The sequence below is a fragment of the Nanorana parkeri genome, unplaced genomic scaffold (assembly GCF_000935625.1).
Source record: "Nanorana parkeri isolate BGI_ZX_2015 unplaced genomic scaffold, ASM93562v1 scaffold571, whole genome shotgun sequence".
NCBI classification, from domain to species: domain Eukaryota; kingdom Metazoa; phylum Chordata; class Amphibia; order Anura; family Dicroglossidae; genus Nanorana; species Nanorana parkeri.
The window spans coordinates 720,239-741,223 of record NW_017306839.1 but is presented as its reverse complement, the minus strand read 5'-3'; positions in this window follow the sequence as shown (position 1 = coordinate 741,223).

Sequence of the window (20,985 nt, the reverse complement as noted above, 5' to 3'; positions counted from 1 at the left end):
CAAAGGATTTGTAATTTTGGCAAGCAATTTTGGCTTTGCTAGTCAAGTAGATCACTGTGCAACTACTAAGTTTAGCATTACTGCTTTCTAAATCAGCGCTACTGCTTCCTAGGTTTGTTCCCCACTCATAGGACACAGGTAAGGATGCTGATTCACTGTCAAATAGGGATGCTTGAGGCAGAGAGCTGACATAGGAAGCTGGATCCAGAAAAAAATTGATTGCTTAAAGCCCAACTAAACTTTCAGTTCAATTCAGTGAAATACATTCCAGGTGTGTGAAAACAAAGGTGTGCAAATTCTCAGTTTGTTTCTTTAGAAAGCATCCCCAGCTATATAAAACTGCCAGATCCCTGCAAGTATGCTGTAGAAAAGAACCCTTGTTTTCTGTGTGATAGAGTGATAGAAGAAGTGATAGATGTAGTTGTGTTTTCTGCATAGGTCCAAATGCCCCCTCCTGAGTCAGCATTACAGGTCTCAAAGCAAGGAACATTAAGGCCTGGTTCACATCTGAGCGTTCCTGCACCACATTTGCCACATGGCCCCATTGATTTCAATGAGGCCCCTGCACCTGTTTGTGCAACACCTGACCCATATTTTTTCCTGCTGCATTTGTGCGCATCTGCACATGCGGAAACCCCGTCTGATTTGGGGCCTCTTTGAATGCTGAAATGAATGCTTTTTCGTGCACGATTGTCGCACATTCTCGGAAAGCTCTGTTGTGAACAAGGCCTCACATGCTTGCAGGGGACGGGGTTTTCTACTCCAGCTTGGCTGCTTTCTAAAGAAATCAAACTTTTTAAGACACATTTTGCTTTGATGCACCTAAAAAGTATTTAGCTGATATAATCTGAAAGTTCAGTTGGGCTTCAATCTGGTACTACAAATGTCACCTTTCTGGCTATGCAGTGAAAAAAATGTGTGTAAAATCACAAGATTGGTTATACAGAATTGCAAATCCTATGGGGAATAAAACAGTAAATGTACATATATTTCATCTGTGTCTTTAGCTGTTTGCCTTCATCTTTACATTAAGTGTTAAATAATTTTGTGTAATCAAATCAGGGTTTACAGAAGGTTGGAATTGCAATACCTTTTTTTTGCATCTTTTCATTGACTGTGGATTACTGTGGACTTTAGAATGAGTAATGAAAGCAATGAACAGTGCCGGGATAGTTAAGAACACTAAAAAATATATTAATTTAGAGCTGATGTATTTTATTATCGTAAGATTTAAAGCATGAATTCTTTTATATAACAGTGCATGTTGTAAAAGCCGCATCACATGACCATTCTGTAAATGTAGCCGCTGTTCTTTGTAAGATCAGGCTTTCATTCAGTCATTGTACACCATGACAATCCTATTTAGAGAGTTTTTCTATGGAGTCATTTTCTACATCCAGCAACCTGACTTACAACTTTTAATCACTGTGCAGTATGTATACAGAAGAGAAAGTTAACCAGAAAATTATTGTAGAGCATATTTTCATAGTGAAGGAAAAGGAATTAACTGATCTTTTTTATGAATAAATAATTAAAGTCAAATTGCCATTAGCCAAACAAGTAGGGATTAAGTGGCTCATTTATCAAGTCAAGCACCTAAAATGTATGGAGGTTTGACCTGACATTCAGGGATATTCCTATTAGGAGGTAATGTGAGCTCTCTTCTTCTGGTTGCTCCCTTTAGGGGCTGAGCGAACACCCTCTTCTAGTTTTATTAGTTTAATTAAAAAAATAAACCATAACAGTACATTTATTTGGCAGGGTTATTCACAAAAGGGTGAAGAGTTTGGAGAAGGCAGGAGAAGTGAACAATCTAGGCCAACATAGCTGATTAGGATAGTGAGCTGAATTGGAGATTTCTCCAAATCAGCTATGTTTTCCTAGATTGTTCACTTCTCAGGCCTTCTCCAAACTCTTCACCCTTTTGTGATTAACCCTGTAGATCTTCAGATGTGGGCTGCTTAAGTTATCTGCAAATATCGACTTTTTGTGTGAAAGTCAAGTTTGGCCCCTACCCCTTGCACCTACCTATTGGTCAGTAAAGCCTTCCATCACATTAAAGAACCTTAGACCTCTTTCAAACAGGTGGACCGATAAGGTCGGCCTGTCAGTTGTTCAGGTGGATTTAATCGGAAGCCCAATGTTAGTCTATAGGCAGCCAGATCTAAACGGACATAAGTCTGTTTACATCTGATCACCCCTAAATCTGTCAAGGTCCAGAAAGCCAAATGGAACAGAGTCCCATTTTGATGGACCTGATTGTGACGGATCTGGAGTAAACTAATGTTAACAGACATGTTTGCTTATATCCGACTCCCAATAGAACTAACATGGGTGCGGTAAGTTCAGTCTTATGACTTATGATGGAGGAAAAAATGGACGAACACAAATGTCACAATAGTAGCATGCGTTCCGTACTGCTGTGATCAGTAGTAAAACCATGCACGGGTTCCCTGCTGACCGGAACTGAAAGGGACCAAAGGGGGTCAAAGGAAATAGAATGGAGTGGGTGAAGCTCAGCTTTTACAGGAAAGAAGATTGCATATAACTATCTGCATTTAGCACTTGATCTACCTCATTTTGACATGTGATTTTCAGTGAAGATAACCCCAATACATGCAAGATGATTAAAAAACAAAATAAAAATACAGGTTAAGAAAGCTCTATTATATAGTAAAGGAAAATATATAAGTTGTCATTTACAAATGAACATGAAAAATAGATCGCTCACCATATTTGAAGTTCATATTTGCAAGTTCATTTCAAAATCTCTATTGGTGTGTTTATCACACTTTGTTCCTTTTTGCTACTTAAACCTCTAAATGGTATTAATGTAGCTGCCCCCTAAACAAATGAGAATACTAACTTTCTAAAAGTCTTTTTACATTTGTTTTTATTATTAAGAGAATCCAAATAAAATCTATATTTTTTAATATTATTATAGTTATCTAATAGCAGAAGTTAAAAGAAAAGCAATGTCCCTTGAAACTAATGAATAACACACGTGCCTTTTTTAGACATAACCTTTAGCTTTAGATTATTTTTTCTACATATAGCTCCACCTGCAGCTGAAATTGTGGTACTGCAACCTGACCACTGAAGTGTAATAAGGCTCTAAAATCCATTTTCGAAAAGGTAAATCAAAGAGCAACATGGTATGCAAGATTTAGTAACTCACAATTCAGTTGACTGTAGTCAGCCTAGCGTAAAATTGTTTTAGATTAGCTGTTATGGGTTACTGAACTTTGCACGTTGATTCTTGCCCTATTAAACTCTCTGGGGGAAATATATAAAAAAGGAGGAGACAGGATCTGGAGCCATTGCCCATGGTAACCAATCAGCTTCTCTCTTCAGTTTGTTCAGTTAAGCTTTGAAAATGAAAAATAGAAGCTGATTGGTTGCAATGCATAGCTCCTCCAGATTTGATAGATTCCCATTGATGTCATTTGAAATAAGAAAAATCTAATAAAAGCAGACGCTCTGGCAGGTGGTAAGTCCTCACTTTGCCCTCTTCAGGAGCTATAACCTTCATTTCTGGGAGTCTCAAAAGCCTGCTTCCCCCGCTGCGCTCTGTGGTTCTCTATGCTGGCCCCTTCTTTTAGTACAGTACACAGTAGTGATTTAGGGGCTGGTAAAAGTAGCTACAGCTACAAATGGGGGACCAGGCATCCAACACACCCAGACATTAGTTAGATGTGAAGATGCATATGGAGGTCGTGACTCCTTAACAGAGGTCAGTATAAAGACTTTTCTATTGAAGGCTGCTTTTAATTTATTTTTTTAATCAATAGAGTTGCTTTAAAGCAGTCTGCTGCTGTTATGTCCCAAATGGTAGACATAGACCAGCAAGTAAATCTAAACATCAATAATCATACCTTATCTAGCGGAGATGCAGGAGAATGCCCCTCCATGTTATTGCTGAGACAACTTTCCGGCAAGAAATTTTAATTTAGCCTGAACACCCATTATGGTTTATAGTCAATAAAAGTAATCTTGCCATTCATATTTAAAAACAAAAAAAACTTGATAAATGGGCCAAATTATTTTAAGTAGAATCACGCTTGTATATGCAGGTTCCGTGTACTTTCTAAGACACACCAATGTGCAGGGAAATAAGTTACATGTTTAGTATTATATTTTAATGAGATAAACCAGATGAAACCATGTATTTCTCCTTTCCAGCAAGCCTGGGATAGGGTTCCGAAATGTGACTTGTGAATAGTGTAGACAGGTTGTGTATGTGTAGGCTCTTCATTTTGGTTCTTAGCACAAAATAGATGAAGTACTGAGTATAGGTGCAACAAAGCTGACACTATCGTAGTGCGGAAAAAAGGACAGTGAAGGTTTTAGTGCACACCATGTCCGGAAAAGATCTGGAGCAGATCTGCAAACGCAGTGCAGTGCATTTTTGACGCGATTTTACTGCAATTTGGCTGAGTTCTGGTGCTGTTTTGTATTGTTGTTTTTTTAGCTTAATATGGGCTTTCAAGTGTGTTCCGGTGCATTTGTATGCGTTTCCATGCATTTCAGCGCATTCTAGACCAGACATAATGAGACAAGCAGTATTTTTTTGGGCTGGACCGGAATGGACTGCTCTGGTGTGAAATCCCATAGGGGTACATAGAGATGCTTTTTTTGGTCCGGGACAAACTGTTCTGGTCTGGACATGGTGTGAATTGGTTGTTGATTTAGTACAATTCCCATCAGCTCTCAACTAGCTCTCAAGCAAAAAAAAAAAATCCTCTTATGTACACTACTGGCATGATTGAAAAGCCAGTTGTAGTTTTATTTCAAACTAAATAGATACAATGATGGGGCAATACAAAAAAACTTTATCAATGTCTTATTGTGGGTATGTGTGTGTGCTCCAACAAAAGCACTAAGTCTTCTCTGCTAGGGCAGCTGTCTGTGAATAAGAACGCTGCGTTGAGTGTGAAAGCAGCGGTCTCTCTGTCTGATACCTCACCTGCTAAGTCAGAGCTACATTTCTCCAATGAGATCTGGATCATACTTTTTGCTGATTGCAAATCTGTAGTTGAGCGGGTAAGTGTCAGACCGCTGCACAGACACAGTATCAGACCTGCACCTGCTGACTTGGAGAGAGGACGTTCTGCTTTCACTGGAGTTAATTTCCATCCCCATAAAGTAACACACTCTTCTTTGTTGCATCATCAGTTAATCTAATACGTTTTCAATAAAACCACAATTAGGCTTTAATAGTAAAACTCTGACAGGCTGACCCATTATCGAGAGTGAAGATGAGAATTTCGAGATCAGCCCAACTGTTTCAACAGTTGATCAAAATGACAATTTTCCTTAAAGCAAATCTCTGGCCAACCAAAAACTACCCTGGCAGTGGGACTACCTCGCACTGCAGGAGTTAAGTGCTCCTTTTTGTCTAGGGGTTGGAGTAAACAAATTAACTTACCTGATCCCCGCACCTGCTGGCTCCCTCAGAGCTGCTGGACCAGTACCTGCAGCCCTTGCCTCCGTAGCTCCGATGTTCTAAGGATCACTGACATCATGTCTACTACAGATTCCATAGATTTGCATTACACGAGAAGGTGGCGAGGTCCAGCCAGAGAAGAGGAAAGTGCTGACCACTGGGGGACCGGGGATCAGGTAAGCAAATCTGCTATACCCCGGCCCCTAGACAAAAGCAAGCACTTAACCCTTAAAGTACAGGGGTAGTCCTATCGCAAGGAAGTTTTTTAGTGCCCGGAGTTGAGCATTAACAAGACTGTCCTCCCAAACTAGATATGCAACCCATCATATGCTTTGTTTTGTGTGACAGCTGGAATTTTGTGTGATAAAAAAGGTAGCATGTCCACTTTGCCTTGCTCTGATTTGCATAAATGAAGCAGCCCACTGTGTTTAGTTGAGAGCGTTTAATGAAGTCTTACCTACCAAAGCACAGAACACGATGGGAATTGTTCAGCGGCTTTGGCAGGCTTTGCTGGGACTGCTTTGAAAATGGATTGCGGAATATGATGTTTCAGCTGTGCTAAGTGAACTGGCCTTCTTGTACCACATCAAATGGTGCACAACACTAAGATACATATGTATATGAGGACTAATACTCAATACAGTTCTGCCAGCATTAGAAATTAATGATAAAAACTATGATAGAAATGTTGCCTTCAAGGTAGTAATGGTAAATAGCTTCTAACTTGCTGCTAAAATTGTTTTACATCTATATTATTTTGTGTTATGTTAAATATTTTTCACGCTGGACACTAATGGATCTGTTCAAAGGAAATGTCTCTGTAACTATTATAAGCGTGTGCTACATGTTGACAAGGTGCGGCTCCCCACATCAACCAATCAAAATGAATCTTTCAGCTGATCTGAATTGGGTGAACTGATCTCAGATTGGGTTCTGTGGGTTACTGCAAGGTGCACACCATCATTGCTCTGTGCAGTGACATTATTTTGTTGCTTGATTCTTACTTTTGTCTTTCACTGTTCATGCGGTTTCCATTTAAAGAGCATTTACATAAAAATGTACTTCTCACAGATTATTCAGTGTCAGAATATAGAAGGTTCTCATTTGCTGCAGCTCTTGGTCTTTATGGAAAATGGGATCAAAGCTTTATATTTGTCATGCAGCGCCACCTGCTGGTAGTCAGAAGGCACAGCCCATTCTTTCAGGTATAATGGTGCTCCATGAGCACCATTATGACTCAGTTTATGGATCTGAGCCCACAGAGAAATCTAAACAGTACCAGGAGGACTATGGATCTCTCTGCTGTTTACAGAGTCCTGTGGGAAGATCTCTATACACAGTATTATATATGGAGGAATGGCAGTTATCAGGAGTGGGGGAACATTTATAATTCATGGGAATCCCCTTTAAACAGCACAGATGGAAATATGCAAAGTACCAATATTTCCTGAAACACTGGTAAGATGTTTCGGCTTGTTTAAAGAAGCAGTGCAATGCATACTGTACCAGTCTTTAAACAACATATGTTGTACATGCTTATTCAGCTACAAGAAAAGTCCATGGAGCAAAACACAAATTACAAAGCACAGTACTCAAGGCAACCAATCAGACTATGGCTGAAGTGAAGTAATTTTTTACTGGGTGCTGTTGGTTACTGTACTTAGTGTTTTGCAGCATTTTTATTGAATACGTCTCTTTGTGTAACTATACTGTCTGCGCTGTTTAACACCATATAACACCACATGTTGCACACATGTCAAGTTCCTTATGTAATGTTAGTTATGTACAGAAAGTCCCTTAACTGGATGCTTTGTTTCTATAAATTTTTCTTTACATTTTCTTCTCCATTTTTCTGTTTCTTACGCTTGATAACCTTTATGTTTCTTTTGTCCTTTGTCTTCATTTCCCTTCTTTTCTTTGAAAATGCTATTAAAGTAGACCTGACTTCTTAAAGTTCTTAAACTGGTAACATGAATAAACTGTAGGCACCCCCTGCATGTGAATTTGAGCATCTGCATGAGTGGCCAGGTGTCCACAAAACCCAGGGATCTGTATGATGCAAATTGTGACTTTTGTTGGCCTGCTCCCAGTGTATTTGGTCAGTGATGGTACTTAGCAAAGTGACTCACCGGCAGTGAAGTGTGGAAGGGGACAGGCTCTTTTTCAGATGCCAGCGTAAAAGACAAATTTGCGCAATACAGCATCCTAAGTTTTGGGGCTCCTTAGCTGTGCATGAAGATATATAAAGGTATATGCAACTACTTCTAGGTGCCTACATTTTATTTTTCGGATAGTGGACCTGAACTGTGGAAGATGCACCCAAAAAGGCAAGCAGGGGACAAAGGATTTTTCACCAGTATTGCATATTTTTTCCCCGCAGCTGATTGTTTAAAGGAGAACTATGGGGCCAGTGCTTTTCCCCATAGTTCTCCTAAGGGTAACGGGAGGACACAAACTAGCGTCCTCATGCCACCCAAAGCTCAGTATACCGCGAGCTACAGCTCGCGGTATACTGAGACGCCGCAGCCGGGACGGATCCCGACAATACTGCCTGGATCCACTCAGCTGCGTGAGTGACCGCTGGCTCTGCCTATCCAGAGGCAGAGCCTGCTGTACCCTCCCCCGTCCATTCCGCCAGTCAGTCTGGAGGATCGGACAGGGGAGTGGGGGAATCCCTGCAGGGAGCCGTGAGTGACAGTCACGGCTCTCTGCAGGGATAGATTGAGAAGTGAGCGAGCGACGGTATGTGTTTACTCACTTCCCGATCTATTGAGTCGACTTGTGACAGTTTCATTGTCACAGGTCGGCTAGAACTATGAGGCTGAGTGATTTTCACTTGCCTCATAGTTCTCCTTTAACCACTACTGACTTACCATGGCTTGTTCTACACTGTGCCTCTGTGTAGAGGCAGTTATAGTAGTGGAGGCAGGGGCTTTAATTCATGTCAGAGCTGACCCCTCCCCCCCCCCATGATTGGCGATCTGATGTTTGAGGGGCGAAATATTCAAGAAGCAGCCGTGGAGGTGTAGGAAACAGATCCACAGAATGAATAAAGCAGAAGCAGGAAGATCCTGGCACTGCAGGTCTTCAGGTACATCTTCTTCTCCAGCAAGTAGAACAGTGAGCAGCAAAGTGGTGACATCATCAAATCTGACTTCAAATTTCAGCAGGCTAGCAGTCAGAGGCAGCAGTGCCTTAGATGACCTTACCCTGCCAATACAGAGCTATAAGGAACACAAGAAGGGGAATTTGTAATCAAAGGTTAATCTTTCAGGTTAGTGCTTAGTCACAATTGCCATTTCTAAATGTTCCCTATAAGATAGCAAACCTTCCCTTTATGAGTTCAGGTCCAATTTAAGAGCTTTTTGCAGATTTCAGGCATCCTTTAGCCTTTATCAGAATGTATAAACAAAGCACACAAGCACATTTAATATTTCTAGATCAAAATAAGAGCAATGTAATAATTTAATAATATATGACATATTTCTAAATATAATATTGTTTAAAGTAAATTGAAACTAATCAGACACTACCTGTGAGTTCTAATTTGCTGCCTACAACAAAAGTGTTTACTATCCTTTATAGCTCATCTACAAGGTCTTCATTTCTCTTGTACAGATCCTCATAGAAAGTATATATTTTATTACGAAAGCAACGTTTCCTATGCTATGTAAGGTTTTCTAGCCAAAAAATAGTTAAATACCTCAATCAATTTTCCGAATGTCAGTTTGGTACTTTTTCTGGTTACACAAGCCATTATAAGCCATTAAAATGTGCATTTCAATTTAAAGTTGATGTTCATCATTGTTATATCTGTGTTCTCTTATTTTCTTTCAGTCTTAAATAAATTTATTTTCTTGGACGTTTTCTTATCCCGAGTGTTATTGAGTCAATTACCACCGCAATTCCGATTCCAGAAAGTAATGAAAACTAATTTGTGCAATGTAAAATGTACACATCTGATTTATTAGCAGCAAATTACGTTAATGGGTTTGTGACAGGCTTAGTTAAATTTTTACTTGTAATTTTATCTGACAGTAAATGTAATGTTAGGAATAAATAAGGAATACAAAAGAGCCCTGACAGAAACAGGGAATCATTTTTATAATCACATTTCAATACCACTTTATACTTAACCACTTGCTGTGCGGAGCAATTTCTTACAGGGTTATTCAGAAAAGGGAGAAGAGTTTGGAGGAGGCAGGAGAAGTGAACAATCTAGGCCAAAATAGCTGAACTGGAAAGTGAGCTGAATTGGAGAAGTTTTCAAAATAAGCTATGTTGTCCTAGATCAGGGGCGCCCACAATTTTTCGTTCGGAGATTTACTTTTCAAATGACAAGCTCAATGAGATCTACCAACGAAATAACACCTGCATTCAGGGGGGAGAGGGAGCATGGCGGTGCATTGAAGTAAATACAACCCAACGCCCACTCCTGCCCCTGAACGCAGGGAGTCGGCCGGCTTGCATTCCAGTGCGTTCTAGAGGCGTCGGCGTCCTGTCCTTCCGCGATGCTCGTGTGGCCGACGTTGCACACGGGGAGAGGTGTCCTGCCCCTTTCCGTCTGCGGCGTCTAATACATTCAGCCGGCAGCCACACCAGCACCACGGGAGCATAGCCATAGCCAGCTCCTTTTGCGCCCGAGGCAAGAAAAAACAGTGCCCCCAAAAAGGCGTGTGGCATCACCCAGCGCCCTGCCTATTTTTTATTTTTTCTTATTTTTTTTAAATTATTTAATGTTTTTGGTTTTTTTTTACTATTGGGGGGCTTTGGGGAAATATTAGGGGTCTATTAGGGGTGATATTTCCCTTTTAAATAGAAAAAGAAATTGAGGACACAGAGTCCTCAATCTTTTTTTCTGCAACCTCTGTTCTAAATGAATGAAAAGCACAGAGGATTCCAATTCATTCAGAAACTATTTACTATCATCCAGTTTCTGAATGGGTAGGAGCCTCTGTACAGAGTGCTACTCCCCATTGAGAAACTCATGAATGAACAGAAAGTGATGTAAAGCACTTCCTGTTCATTCATAACTGGGGACGCATAGTACTCCGCTGGCTGCAGCACTTCGTTCACTTCTCCTCGTATCCCCGCTGCATACAGATGGGGGAGAGCAGCGGGGATCCAGAGAAGCCCCACGGCAGGAGGAAAGACATCACGATCTACCAGGGATCGCTTTACGATCGACTGGTAGATCGCGATCGACGTAATGGGCACCCCTGTCCTAGATGGTTCACTTCTCCGGCCTTCTCCAAACGCTTCACCCTTTTGTGAATAACCCTGTTAATATTTGCATACACATGATAAAATCTGATTTTTTTTGTCTAGAAAACAGCTTAAAACTTGCAAACAATGATATATTTTCTGAAAGCAGAGGCCCTGTAGAATAAAAAAGATGCTAGTCGCACAGTATTTGCGCAAATGTTTATCAAACCAGTATTTTTTGCATAAACTACACTAAAATTAAATGTATTGCACAGAAACAGAATATAATACTCAATTTTTAAAGTAAAATATAAAAGACGGAGTCACGACGGGTAAATAGATACCAAACAAGTCAAGCCTTAAAATTGTGTTTGCCCGTGAAACTGCAAAAAACTACAGTACCCAAAATTTCCCATAGGCGATGCTTTAAAAAATATAAATAAATGTACAGCGCTAGGGGCCCAGAGGGCAGCTAATTGAAGAAATCTATTCTAAGGGTGATTTATAAATTAATTATTACCAATCATGTGTAAATGAATACATTCATTGATAAATATTACCACTATATAAAAATTGTTAATAAATATTATCACTATAAAAAAATTTGCAAACAATGCAAAAAGGTACAAATCGTGCAAAATATACATGTGCAAAAAATTGTATATTCATAAGTATCCAGATAAGAATTGCTTCTTATCTGAAAAGTGTCTCCTTTAAATTTCATTAGACATAAACCTTATGATTCCATTAACTCATAATTTTAAGTGATCAGTCCATACTCCATAAGCCCTCGTTCACACCTGAACGTTTTGTAGCGCGTTCTACGCTCGAAGAACGCTCTACAAAACGCTCAAAAATATAAATTGCATTGTAGTCAATGCCCTCATTCCCACCTCGGCGTATTTCCGCCCGTCCCGAACGCGCTACAAAACGGCCCACGCCTGAAAAGGTCCCGGGACTACTTTGGGCCGTTTTGTAGGGCGTTTTCCATTGGAATACAGCCAAGTAGCCTTTGGAATCGCGCGACGGTCGCGCGTCTTTTTTACCGCGAATCGCGGTAAAAACGTGCGACGGTCGCGCGACAGACGCGCTTTTGCAATACGCCTAGGTGTGAACCGAGGCTAAGTGACAAAAATTTCTATTGTGAAAAATAAATATTTAATTGTGAAATAACAAGTCTCCATAGATCGTGATTGTGCCACGCAGTCACCCCCTCAAGAGTGCGCACTCACCACAATGGAGATAGCTATAAATTGATATCCAGAAAAGCACCCTAATAGACCCCGATGTCCCAGCGTCTCCTTTAGATATTTTCACCAAGATGTCCCGTAGATCGATGTATCCCACAATAGGATGGCTGTAAATAGTTATCCAGAAAGCTTCCTGATAGACCCCGATGTCCCAGCGTCTCCTTTAGATCCTTTCACCAAGATGTCCCATAGATCGATATCCCCATATTCATAGAAAGAAAGAGCTCCTCATTGTATAGTAATCAAGACCATTTATTTAAAAAGATTTAAAAACTCACATTTATAAACTAAACAACTGGCCGGTAAAATTCAACAGGAGTCCAGGAGCCCGCACTTCCGTGTTTGGTATGATATCAGTCAGACCTGCCCCGATGCGTTTCGTCATCGAAAGACGTCTTCAGGGGGACAGCAGGATGCTTTAAAAGCTTATATATGTGTGTTTAATAAGTGCAAAAAATCCCTCTTGATTCAGCCTGAAATCCAGTGCTGTCCTGTGCACCCTGCAGTGTTATCTGTGTTATCTGCCCTGCCCACTTCGCTCTATGAACTACAGAACACTCCTTATGTTATGGAGATGATGGAAAGGGAGGTATTTTGAAGTTGAAGCACACTTTGGTGACTGCTACGCCATAGATACAGTACAGTAGGTGAGTGTTGTCACCCTAGGACAGTAAGGGTGTAAGGATCCCTAAGTAAAAAAAAAAGAAAGACTAATGCAGTCACCACATCTAAGGACTGGTAAGCTGCAACATATTACATTTTTGTTGTTGGGTATAAAGTGACTCTGTCATTAAGGCCAGCAGTGTGAACTAAAGCCAGTTTGTAAAAGCAGATGTATACTTACCTTTGTGGCAGCCTTTTAACTCTGTGTGTAGCAAAACTCCAGCCACTGCGGATATTAAACACTTCCGCAGACTATCCACAGGAACACTGCAAGTTGGCACAAGGGCAACACACTCAATGGTTTTCACAGTAAGATAAAAGGATATAAATATACAGTAAATGGCAAAGTCTTATCCTGAACTGTAAAATGTTTGAGTTTTCAGGTGAATTGACTTAACCAATGGTGCAAATCTCTAGTAAACTAATAATTAAACTGGGGCTTATGCAATTAGATTTGCCTGTCATCAACAGCAGCAAGGCTATAAGAAAATGGTCTAACTTCAATGTGCGTAATCAGAGTATTTCAGCACCCAGCAATGTACCATAGCCAGCAGTATGGGGCGAAATGATCTACTGCTCAACAGTGCCTGCATGGTTCCGGCTGTGACAACATCCAGCCACTAAAAGAGCAGCAGGGAACAGAGCAAAGGGTAAGTGACCATATGCACCAATGCCGTGGGGAATTTTCCCTGACACCAATGATGGAGCACCATTCCATACTTTCCATCTTTGTGAGTTAGGAAAGAGGGACACATTATAGCACAGAGTATGTAGACAAAGGACACACACCACTCCTCCAGTAATGTGAACCATGGGGATTAATGTGCAAAAATGATTGGTTTAACCCAAAACTTCTTTTTTCATCCCTGCTTTTCTGTTATTTTGGACTCTAAACATAATAAACAGAATACTTTATATATTAAAGAAAAGGTTTAGTGCAGTTCAATAAATTTGCTAGCGAAATCATATTTTTTTTTATATAGGGACACCTGAAGAAGAAAGAGGGACAGAGGGACTTGGTTCATAAAGTGGGACAGTCCCTCCTAATAAAGGACAATTGGAAGCTATGCCATTTCTCTGGCACCAACAATGGGGTTTGATTCCCTTCACTGACACCAATAGAGATATGGGCCATCCATCTTCCATATGTAAAATATGAAAACCATTATGACCTTTTAGAAAATTACTTATTTTTGTTTCAATTAAATATGTAAACCTAATCATTAATAATCATATACACATTATATTTTATTGTCATTTCAAAGGTAACTTTATCCAAGCATTGGGCAAAACATGTGTTGACTTTAAAGGAAAACTGTCATAAGAGAATAGCTGCTTGTCTGCAATATTTAGTCACTGGCTTAAGTACTTTATGAGATACTCATCTTCTGAAAAACATATGCAGATCAGGAAAGAGGTCCTGCACTTGTGCCAAGTCATTGGCTGAACTAATTAAAATAAGATGGTCTGCAGAAACAGCCAGGGAACTGGAATTTTCAAAGTAGAAGGTCTGCAGTGGCAGCTTCCAGGCCTCTTATCATAGATTTTCCTTGGACAATGCTTTTGGATGGGGTCACAGCCTCTTAACTCGTGAATCTGTGATAAGATACCTTCTTCTTAAATTACTACAAAGAGGGCGATTCTGGAATGAATGCCTTGCCTTAATTTTGCATGCTACAATTGAGTATACTAACAATCACAGGGATTGTGCAAGCCGGGCAGCCATAGTGAGATGAGTCCCATGATGGAAATTAAACCTACTCAACAGACCAGAGTGATTTCCCTAGTAAGTTTTCATACAACTTTTCATAATTCCTGCCATAAAAGTAGATCAAGAAGTGCTGAAATACTTACTTATGGTGAGTATATGACTGCTTTGAGAGTAGAGAACAGTTATTTTGTAAATTGGGCATTTCTTTTAATCTACATTAGCTGAACATTTGACTTTACTTCCTCTGAAGGATAATGGGGTTTTTTTTTAGCCCTGAATTATAAACATGAAATGAAGGATGTAATTGATTGCCATGGTTAACATAAGCAGTCCTTCCCATTGCCGCTTGTTCAGGCCCAGTGTCTGTGATGGAAGAGTCGACCATTCAGAGATGTATAATTAGGTTAACACACTACAACAACAGCTTGTGTTTAGCATATGAATTCTGTGTTCATGTGATAATGCGATGGTGTACAAAGCAGTCGAGCACATAAGTAATGTTAATTTGTTATAACCAAAGCAGATTGGACAACAGAGAACTGTGTGAGTGAGTACTCTGTAGGGTGAGAAGAACATACTCTAAGACCGCGGTGCGCATGTATTATCTTGATTGGCTGAATTATGGGAACGTTGCGCCTCTCTAGTAATTTTATGCAGAGAGTTCATTAACATGGTGTGCATTAATCCTCCTGCCATAAGAATAGAAGGACAAAAACAAGTTATTTTCTTTTTACATGATGAGAAGATCTACTAAGTCCCTTCCTGAACCATGTTATAATTAAAGGGTCAGTCTGCCTAAAACTGGTAGTTCTGTTTTTCTGAGTTAAAGGCTAGTTGTACTTAAGGATCTTTTAGAGTCTCAGCATACACTATATTGGTATAACATCAGCATTGTAATAGGAATACATACTAGAGTTGTTTTTGATAATGCAATCATAGCTTACTTGAAAAAATCCTTTTATTTAGTGCCTTCCGTCTGCCCATCACTTTCAACAACTTTCTGGATATCACTTTCAACAACTTCCTGGATTCCCAGTGTGCTTTGTGTCTTTTTCCCTGCTGCTTGATGTGATGCAATCTTGATTTCTCAAGACTACATATCCCATAATGCACTGCTTCCAGCACGCAATGATAATGTTACAATGTTCAGATGTTGAGTTGTAGTTCAGAAGGCAGGCTCTGTGGGACTTATGACACAAGGAAGTGCATATTCACAGCCCTGAGTGAAATTGTGTCAGTGCATTGAGGAAGTACATCCTTTGGGCATCTTCAATACAGGTGAAACTCGAATAATTAGAATATCGTGCAAAGTTCATTTACTCCACTAATGCAACTTAAAAGGTGAAACTAATATATGAGATAGACTCATTACATGCAAAGCAAGATAGTTCAAGCCGTGATTTGTCATAATTGTGATGATTATGGCTTACAGCTCATGAAAACCCCAAGAACCCCAAATCCACAACCTCAAAAAAGTAGATTATTACATGCAATCAATAAAACAAGGATTGTACATAGAACAATATCGGACCTCTGAAAAGTACAAGCATGCATATGTACTCAGTACTTGGTTTGGGCCCCTTTTGCAGCACTTACTGCAATTACTTTTGCACGATATTCTAATTATTCGAGTTTCACCTGTAAGTAAGTTTACAAACTACTAGATGGATCTGGTTATTAGGAGTGGGATAGAACTTCAGTATAGAAATACATATGTATTTTTTAGGGCTGCGGAAATTAACAATGAATTACCTGATGAATCGTTAAAATTTTTGTAGAGTTTTTAAATACTAAAAAAGGGTCTAAAAAGGAAGGGAGACAACAAGTATTCAAAAAATCAAGCACTCAATATATCCCAAACAGTTCAAATCCCAATTTTTTACGCCACTTAGCTGCCAGGCAATTTGTTCGCCAAGCCCTGTGTGAGCACAGCAATGAAGTAATAAAATGAACTAGGATCACACTAATCCAGCACGTTATTATTCTGAGTTGCCCCACTAGTTCATTTTATTACTTCATTGCTGTGCTGTATGTGTATAGGCCAATGTAGTTGGATCTGTATGTGCGTTATAATTAATCGAAATTAATCGATTAATGGATTTTAAAAAATTTAGATTAATCGAACACGAAAATTTTAATCAGTACCAGCCCTAGTATTTTTAGTTCTTGACCACAGATACCTTTAAAAAAACTGACTACTAAACTCAACCTGCATCAAATTCATAAAATGGTGAATTTGACATTCACCAAATATACACTGCAGGTGTATCTTCCTAGTGCATGTATTGAAAATGAACATGACTGAAACATCTGCAGTGAATGTTTGGTGAATATGCACCATATCGACCACCATCTGTGCGTGGCCCTGCCGGCACCACTCTGTTCAACAAAATTAATAGACAAAAATACTAGGTGCTCGCTAACTGGCCGCTCTGCCGAGTTAGCGACCCCCTGTGTTTTCAGAGCAGAGGGGAAGCCACTCAGCTCAGCACCATACAGGAGCCAGACGATCGCTGTAAAGCACAGTTTTAGTTTTGGCCACTACAGTGCTTTACAGGAGCGTTTCTCAACCAGGGTGCCATGGCACTCTGGGGTACCATCTTCAGTCCTCAGGGGTGCCTTGAATTTTCACACAGTGTCATGCCTTTTCCCAGTGCAGGTAAGCTTATGATTTGAAGGGGGGCCTCTGATGTGAAAAGAGGGGGCTCCTGATGCAAAGAGGGACTGTGATGTTAAAGGCGGGATTCTGATGTGAAAGGGGGCTCGTGATTTGAAGGGTGGCTCCTGATTTAAAGGGGGGACTCTGATGGGAAAAGAGGAGGCTCCTGATGCAAATGGGGGCACTGATGTGAAAGGTGTGATTCTGATGTGAAGGGGAAACTCTGATGCAAAGGGGGACTGTCATGTGAAAAGAGGAGGCACCTGATGCAAAGCGGGCTCTGATGTGAAAGTCGTGATTCTGATATGGAAGGTGGGATTCTGTTATAAAAGAGGGGGGGGGTTCTGATGTGAAGGACAGCTTCTGATTTGAAGGGGACGCTCTAATGTGAAAGGAGGGTGCCATTGATGCCATTGGCGGCTCTGATATGAAAGGTGGAATTCTGATGTGAAAGGGGGGCACTGATGTGAAGGGGGAACCCCATTTTTTTTTTGCATGCCCCTCCTTAAAACCCACACCAGACCCCCACAGGCCAACATATATCATGTGCATACTTACATTGGCCATGCATAGTACTATATACCTGGAATTACCTTTTGCTATTAACAGTAATATGAAAAAATATTCGGAAAATTTAGATGCTATCTTACAAAATAAAAGAACGTTTAATTTGCTCATTACCAGAACTGAAATCTAGCACTTTATCTCACTTCTAAAAAAAAAAAAGCAAAGCATGGCCTTTGACAGCGCTGCACCTAATGATTTTCTCCTGGACAACACAACACATCAAGGTAGAGTACAATCGAATGGCCTTGTGCCACGCACTGTGCTGAATCTAATTACACGGCCAGCACACGCATACAAGACAGTCAATCTCAGTTCCCTGAAGCCAAGCGCTGTTTATAGGATTTAGGAGGCAGTAAGCATGCCTAGAGCAGCCCAGGCAGATATTTACCTAGTAAATCTGTGTATGTTATGAGGAAAATGTGTCTTTGGCCCTGACTCCGACATTATCCTGAATATCCGCGGCCTGTTACAATTGTAATGCAATCATACAAGATTATAATAGGGTTACAAACATCACACTGCCATAATGATTTTCATTACCTGTTTAATCATTGATGTGGGATGTTTGTTTTCTTGTCTCTTAATAAGAACATTGGGTGCTGCAGGGGCCAGGTCTGTAGTCTGTGAGTCAGAGCCGGGATTACTGTCCAAAAAAACATTTTCTGTGTCTCTAGGTTGTTTAATGCTCATGTCAATGGGTCTTAATGAGAGACAGATTTTTGATAGCTCCTAAATAGCTTCAAACTGATATTCATCTTCCAGAAAATAGGAAATCATTGGGTAAAGCTGAAGTGTGAGCAAAACCTTTATTGGGGCATTAGCTAGGTACCAATAAGGCCCCTCTAATGATGTGTGGCCCATTGGGTGGCTGCTGCTTCTCTCTTGACAAATGTTACTTACATGCATCCTCTGACAGTGATATCACCGCTGATGTTCCGGCGGTGAAACTGGCAGTCGGGGCTGGAGCACAGCAATCAAAGTGGGTCGCTTGCTCTGCAGCTCCCCTATTCCGAAAACATCTTGCATTCTTGGCACACATGGCATTTAGTGATTGGACAAGGGCCATACGGCTGACATGATCTTCCCTCATCCAATTAAAGAACGCCTTGTATTCTTTGAAAAGAGCACAAGACAACAGTTGCAGAGCAAGCAACCCACCATAATTGATGTGCTCCAGCCCCAACTGTCAAGGCATTCTGTGATTAAACAAGGGGCATATGACCATCATGATTTCCCAATGTCCAAATTCAAATGTTAGGAGGCAGCTGTCATTTTTAAGCAGCATACGGAGCTCCTGGGATTTGCGCATCCCTGTTTTAATGTATGAATTTTTAAAATAAATATACATACCGTATTTGCCGGCGTATAAGACGACTGGGCGTATAAGACGACCCCCTAATTTTTCAGTTAAAACATAGGTTTTGGGCTATATTCGTCGTATAAGACGAGTATAGCCCAAAATAATGTTTAAGACGTCCCCCGATTTTCGGGGGATGTTTTTAAGTATAAAAAGTCGTCTTATACGCCGGCAAATACGGCATTAGGGATGCACCGATAACATTTTTTCAAGTACAAGTACTGATACTTGTCCAAGTACTCACAGATACAAGTACTGATACATTTTTGTTTATTGTCATGTGACAATTTTTCTAAAACAATACAGACTAATGATTTCAGGACAGTGGTGGAGCACTGCAACCCAAGTAGTTCTCGTGGCATGGTGTTCAAGGCTTCAGAAAACAGCACAACAGCCTAACCTTATAATAAAACTTCATTTTTTTTCCTTGAGACAGATGATAACTTCACTTTCTGCATTACAGGTCATTAAATCCGGTGTGTGTGCATGTAAAAATGGCTCTTTAATAACTTTCTATTTCTTTAAATTTGGCATCTGCTATAACCTGATTAAAATAAGATTTGCGATCTGTTTCACAGGCTGGGGATTGCTGGGTAATACACTCACGTCTGCTCAGACACAGAGACGAGGTACATATGGCAGGGCAAAATAAAAGAAGAATCAACTTATATAATTGCTTTTCTTTTCACGATCGCCCGCTGCTTTCTGAGCATGCACACTTATCCCCTTTTTGTATTTTCATCCAAGTGCACATAGGGTAACTCATTTTTTTTTTGTAACAGTAATTAGCAGACGACAAAGCCTATACTATGCTGCAATTAGAGATGACAGGTATACGTTGCTGACAAGTGTCTCGGGTGGCTTTCATCTCATGTAGAAATCCATCCTGTTTGGTGATTGGTGCTGGGGGCTTCTGATGAACTTCACACAAACTTTAAAAATAAAAAAGGCACAATTAAAAATATGAATAAATGGCATCATCATAAAAACTAGAAAAAAAATAATTAGACTTTCCATACACTTTAGGATCCATCTCAGCAGAGGCTGACTGGCAACTTTTAGCCCAGGGGGCAAGTACAACCCAGAGGTCCATGGTGCAGCAACTTGGCCCCCCTTCCGCTCTGCCTCTTCCCCCGCCTTCTCCCCACCCCTGTCTGCCACTTTTGCCATCCATGTAACAGTAGTGTGAATGTATTTATCGGTTTAGGAAATGTAAAGCACACTGGTAGTGGAGGGATGCCTCATCAGCTGGTGGTATTCTGCATTTCGCTGTATAGAGGACTACAAATCCCAGCAATAATACATAATACAGCGCAATGCAGAATACCACCAGCTATAGAGTACTACAAGTACCAGCAATAGTACATTATAGCTGGTGGAATTCCGCATTGCGCTCTATAATGTATTATTGCTGGGATTTGTAGTCCCCTATACAGCGCAATGCAGAATACCACCAGCACCAGCTATATAGGAGTACAACAAATCCCAGCAATACATTATACATACATTGTATAATGTATTGCTGGGATTTGTAGTCCTCTATAGCTGATGGTACATTGCTCTGTATAATATACAGTACAGCGCAATATACCGTCAGCTATAGTGGAATACAAATCCCACTATCCCAGCAATACATTATAGAGCACCATGTGTGGGAAAGTGCAGGCTTACCTGAGCAGTCTTCCAGCAACTTGTTTCTGAGATCGGGCCCGTCTGTCATCCCCTCACGCCTGCTCCACCTTACTTTTTCTCCCCGCGTCCCTGTGCCAATCGTGGATGTGGGCGGTGCGGTACATGGGTAGACGCGTATGCAGAATGGGTGACAGTTGCTGCATGTAAACGCCAGATTAGGGATTCCTGCTGCAGGACAACGCAAGTTTGTGACACAGGAATCCCTAATCGCACCTGAAATATAGGGGACCCCCCCCATTCCAATCCCCCCCGCACACATACACCCCCCATCACACATAATAATACACTCCCCCCATTCCAATCTCCCCCCTCCCCCCGAACACAAAATAATACACCCCCCCCCATTCCAATCTCCCCCCGAACACATAATAATACACTCCCTCCCTCCCCACACACATAATACACTTTACACATTTAATACACTGCTCCCCCCCC